Consider the following 5,830-nt stretch of genomic DNA (forward strand, 5'->3'; position numbering starts at 1 on the left):
CCTAGTGGTCAATCCCACTGAGATTCGAGTGTGCCGCAGGGCCCTGGGTATCACTTGGCGAAGCAGTGTCCAGGGCCTCGGGGTCGCTGAAATCACTTTGTGTGCAAAGTCTTGTCATCCCGGGGTCCAAAATCAGCAATTGCCAGTGGCCGATCAATCTCCACCATAGCTACGTATTTTTTGTCCTGAACACACACTCTGGGCGGCACGTTCCTCGGGGTCTGCTGGGACATCAGAAGATGCCCCATGTGCGCAGCGCTCCTCTGCAGGACGGCCTCCGGTGTGCGTTCTGGGCCTCAGAGAGGGTCGCCCTCCAGAAGATGCGGCAGGCAGAGAAGCCTGAAGCCAGAGAGACCTTGCTGAGCTCCGCGTTCAGGTTGCACAGCTCCTGGCTCACTTCCGGGGTGCATAGCAAGCCTGTGAGCGCTTTGTAGAGGAGAATGTTCAGCGCCTTCAGGCGCCCTGGTCTTCCTTCGGGTTCTCCTGGTGGTGCTCTTCATCAAGAACTCCAACTGGGATGGCTTGTGGGTCAAGTGAGAGCCCAAGGAAGGACCTTCATACCAAAACTTTCTCCATACGTAATACAATGTAAATGCTACAAAAACAATTGCCAGTGAGGCAAATTCAAGTTTTGTGTTTTTAGAACTTCATGGAATTTTTGCAGAACATTTTCAGTCCAAGGTTGGTTGAATCCGAGGATTTGGAACCTCGGACCCACGGTGGAATGTAAACATCACTTTGCTTTAAAAGTTCACTTTGCTTTTAGCAGAATTAAAACCATCACAACTGTATACAAGTACAGAAAAAAGGCTGGGTGGAAAAACCGCAAACGATAACGGTGACGGGTGGGCTTTCACAAGCGGAGACTGCGCTTACAGACTTGGCTGCGGGCTTCGGTGCCCGGCTAACGCCCAGGTGGAGCCCCCACCCTTTGCAGGACCCCCCACTCGGGAACATTACTTGGTTTTCGAAGCAAATTTCTTGAGCAGGTTCTTGCCACAGGACACAGGCGAGCTGTGTAGACCTCGGGCACCGCTCAGGAGCCCTGAATGGAGCCCCCCACAGACCCCTGAGAGCTCCCACACCTTTGCTCAGTGACCGCTGACAAATGGCCAGGTCTTTATTTTAATGACTCCCTGGCAAGTTGTCCCATAGACTGGGGTGGAGGGTGTGGGGTCTGTGACGCTTAGGAAAGGGTTTTGCACACTTCAGAAGAGAGGCCAGGCACAACCCTGTGGATGTACTTAATGCCAGCGAACTGTACACTTGCAAAGAGGTAAAATGGTAAATTTTACATTATGTGCATTTTACCACAATTTTAAAAAATTTTCAAAAATAAAAGGATGGACGAATAAACTAGATTAAGTATATTGTAGAAGAAATGATTTCTTAAATATTTTTTTAAAAAAAGAATTCATTTATATTCAAAAGAGAGAGCCCAGAGAACCCAGGTCAAGCAGACCACAGAGGTGCCCTGAAGGAAGGTGTCCCCAGAGCTCTGGTCTCCTGCATCTAACAGGTGTACATGAAGCAAAGGAGACTCTGTGGTTTATTCCTACCTGCCTGAGAGGTTGCCAATAGCAACGAGCAAACCTGGTTTGTCATTCTGTCATTCTAATCCATTTAGTAGGTGTAAGATTTAAATTATTTTCTCATACCTCTCATGAGCCGAGAGTCTGAGACTGGAAACACCGCCAACTGTCTCTCTGGGTTCTTTCCCCTCCCTATTTTGGATAAGCTGACACGCTTTGTTATCTTAGCTCTCAAGGGTGTTGTTGAATCTTCTGAATCTCAAACCCCCAGAGAAGAGGTATCGACAGCTCTTAATATTACTACGGTCATTTCACCCTCTCTGTAGAGTGCTGGTGGTGGTGTAGTTGCTAAGTCTAGTTGGACCCTGGTGACCCCATGGACTGTAGCCTCTGTCTGTGCAATTCTCCAGGCCGCAATACTGGAGTAGGTTGCCATGCCCTTCTCCAGGGGATCTTCCCAATCCAGAGGTCGAACCCAGGTCTCCTGCATAGCAGGCGGATTCTTTACCATCTGAGCCACCAAGGAAACCAGCCACTGAAAGGACGAGAAGCTCCAAGTACTGTGCTCAGCTGTGGAGGGCACAAGAGTGGCCCTTGAGAGCATTCCCCTCCTAATCCCTAGAACCTGTGACTACATGTATTACTTCACAAGGCAAAAGGGATTCTGCCCACGTGATTAAGGTCAGGTGAGAGCGGAGCCTGAGTTTTCTAGGTGGGCTCCATATAATCACTAGGAGGGCTACCAAAGGGAGGGGGAGGGTCGGAGGCGGGGCAGGTGGGGTGATTCCAGAAGCAGAGGTTGGTGTGGTGCAGAGCCACAGACCACCAACTCAGGGAGGCCTCTGGAGGGGGTGGTGGTGGTTTAGTGGCTAAGTCATGTCCCGGTTCGCCAGGGGATCTTCCCGACCCAGGGATCAAACCTGGGTCTCCCACATTGCAGCCAGATTCTTTACCAACTGAGCTATAAGGGAAGCCCCAGGGAGGGCTCTGCTGCTGCTGCTGCTGGAAAAGCCCAGGAAACCCCAGAGCTTCTCCAGGAAATGTAGCCCTGCAAACCCCTCTTGGACTTCGGACCTCCAGGGCGTATTTACGTTGTTGCGTCCTGTTAAATCCCTCAGGCTGGGGATGATTCGTCCCAGCGGCCAGAGGAAGCGAATGCGCCAGGTGAGAAGGCGGTCAGCAAGCGTCAGCTCCCTTCTCTTCTCTCAGCCCCTCCAGGGGTGCACAAGGTGGGGAAGGAGGTGGGGGCCACGCCACGGGCTCAGAGAAGCGAGAGTGACGGCAGGCTGTGCGGGCCGACGGGCTCCCTGGCAGAAGTAATATAGGAGCCACCACCCGTGAGGAACCCGGGACGTGAACGGGCCTAGAGAGGAGAGTGGAAAATAGCCGGAGGTGGGGGGACAAGAGAGTTGCCTTACAAGCTGTGCTTGCACCCCGCCATCCAGACGGCAGAGGTGGGAAGCTGACCCCACTACTTCCTTAGTAAGTCGCTCCGAGGTCCTCTCGGGAAGGGTTCCCTGAAAGGCCCCAGAGAACCGTCTGACTGAACCTGGAATTGCTCCTGAGCCCCTGAAACACCCCAGCGGGGCAGGCTGAGGCTGCAGGCCCCGGTGGGGGTCGGGGGGAGCTCCCAAAGGACTTCAGAGGGCCCAGGGCTCACCTCGATGCACACGCTTCCTGCAAGCTCGTGTCTCCCACAGCTGTTAGCACTCCTGTGCGTTATCTCTCCAGTTCCGCTCCTCTCAACGTCCCCCTTACACCCTCACTTCGCATCTAACAGACATCTCAGACTCAGTGGGGCCAAAACTGAGCTCCAGTTTCTTGCCCCATGCTCCTCTCGCCCCTTCCCCATCCCAGTGTGTGGTTTTTCCTTCTCCCTCCAGTGGCTCTGGCCGAAAGCCCTGGAGTCATCCTTCAGTCCTGTCTTTCACCTTCCTCCCCCTCCCTCAGTCTTGTCTTTCATCTCTCTCTCTCTCCTGTAACAGTCTGTTGGGGAAACCAGCTGTCTTCCACCTTCAAAACATATCCTTTATCAGAACACTCCTCACCGCCCCCACCACTAACTCTAGTGCCGGCCACCAGCATCTCCCATGTAAATCACCACCTCCTAGCGGTCCCTGGACTTCCACCGTTGCCCCCACTACAATCTATTCTCAGCACTGTAGCCAGAGCATCCTTTCTGCAGGCAAGTTAGATCTCTCTGAAAACCCTGAAATGAAGCCCCGCCTCACTTAGAGTAAGACCCCACGTAGTCCTTACAATGGCTACACACCCCACTCCATCCAGCCCTCTCCTCCTAATTCTGCATCAGTCTCCTCAGCACAAGGGCTCTTGCTGATCTACACGTGTGTCAGGCACTCTCCTGACTCGGTATTTGCTCCAGCTGAATTCTCTCACCCCCTTTGGTCTTTGCTTCTCATGTCCTCAATGAGACCTACCCTGAGGTTACAGCCTGAATTCAGTTCCCCCCAAATTCACGTAACTCCCCAGTACCTCTGAATGTGACTGCATTTGGATATAGGTTCTGGAAAGAGGTCATTAAGATTAAATGAGGTCATAAGAGTGGATCCTAACCCAGTATAACTAGTGTATTCTCAAGAAGAGATTTGGACACTGACAAGTTCAGAGGGAGGAGCATGTGACAATGGGGAAGATGGCCACCCACAAGCCCGGGTGAGAGGGGCCTCAGGACAAACCAGCCCTGCCCTCATGTCTTGAGAGCAGGCTTGTAGCTTCCAGAACCCTGAGACAAGAAATTCCTATTGAAGTCACTGAGTCTGTGATACTCTGTTATGGCGGCCCTAGCAAATTAATACAGTTGCCCACACTATTTACTTTACATTTTGCCCCTTTTCTCTGGCCTCTGATTCTGTTAGCCTTCTCTACTTTTTCTCATAGCATTCATTACTTCTAACATACTTATTTGTTTGTTGTTCAGTCACTAAGTCTGACTCTTTGTGACCCCATGGACTGCAGCACGCCAGACTTCCCTGTCCTTCACCATCTCCCGGAGTTTGATCAAACTTATGTCCACTGAGTTGGTGATACCATCCAACCATCTCATTCTCTGTTGTCCCCTTCTCCTCCTGCCTTCAATCTTTCCCAGCATCAAGGTCTTTTCCAATGAGTCAATTCTTTGCATCAGGTGGCCAAAGTATTGGAGCTTCAGCATCAGTCCTTCCAAAGAATATTCAGCATTGATTTCCTTTAGGATTGACTGGTTTGATCTCCTTGCTGTCCACAGGACTCAAGAGTCTTCTCCAGCACCACAATTCGAAAGCAACAGTTGCTCGGCACTCAGCCTTCTTTACGCTCCAGCTCTGGTACCTGCACATGACTACTGGAAAAACCACAGCTTTGACTACAGGGACCTTTGTTGGCAAAGTGACATCTCTGCTTTTTTATACTGTTTAGGTTTGTCATAGCTTTTCTTCCAAGGAGCAAGCACATCTTGTGTGCACCAGGACCCAGGGGAAAGGAGCAGTGACTTGTTTAGCTATGCTATTTGTCACAGCTTAAATCTCCTCCCTCCCCTCGCCTCCAAGTGAACTCCATGAGGGCAGGAATGTTTCTTTTGTGGAACTGCTGTATCCCAGAACCTCCCACAGTGCGGAGCATAACAGGTGCTCAGAAAATGTCTGATGGATGAATCAGTGTTAGATTCCCTTGGTACTTGGACCTCATTGCTGGATTGTCTTCTTCAGACGAAGAATGCTGAAGGGCAGGGTAGAAAATGACCTCTGGGCTGACTACCTGTCATAAACTAAATGAAGGAGAAAGGAAATCTCCCTGCCTCAACATCCCCCACAGTCTCTCCCCCTCTGACACCCCCCACCCCCAATTCTCTACTTCTGCCTATGTCAGTTAATGGATGTATCTCCCTATTCAGGCCCCAAACCTGGAGGGTGGTTCTGGGCTTGTCTCTTCCCTTGCCCAAAGCCCCCGATTTTTTCCCCCAGTTCTCTTCACTCCCCAGTTCATGACTTGGCCCGAGCACTCACTACCAGCCTCCGTGTAAACCACCCTGTTAGCCTCCTGCGTGGTCTTCCTGCAGCCAGGCAGGTACTTCAGATGCTCTGAAATCATACGTGCTCTCACCTTTCCCGAAACCAACCACCCTCCCCCAGCGGTCTGTTCGCTTATAATTGCAGGTTAGTGTTCTGCTCCCCTGACAGTGAAAGTGAAGTAGCTCAGTCGTGTCCGACTCTTTGCAACCCCCGTGGACTGCTGCCTACCAGGCTCCTCCGTCCATGGGATTCTCCAGGCAAGGATACTGGAGTGGGTTGCCATTTCCTTCT

The 5,830-nt window shown here is 51.6% G+C and overlaps 1 protein-coding gene and 1 pseudogene across 1 annotated transcript in view; both read right to left on the bottom strand.

The window, feature by feature from the left end:
• The window catches only part of ALDH5A1 (aldehyde dehydrogenase 5 family, member A1), a 24,776-nt gene that overhangs the window by 18,334 nt on the left and 612 nt on the right, over positions 1–5,830 (bottom strand). The window lies entirely within an intron of this gene.
• LOC104991128 lies at positions 7–1,857 on the bottom strand (annotated as a pseudogene).

This window comes from Bison bison, unplaced genomic scaffold (genome assembly GCF_000754665.1).
Source record: "Bison bison bison isolate TAMUID 2011002044 unplaced genomic scaffold, Bison_UMD1.0 scf7180017864182, whole genome shotgun sequence".
Lineage (NCBI taxonomy): Eukaryota > Metazoa > Chordata > Mammalia > Artiodactyla > Bovidae > Bison > Bison bison.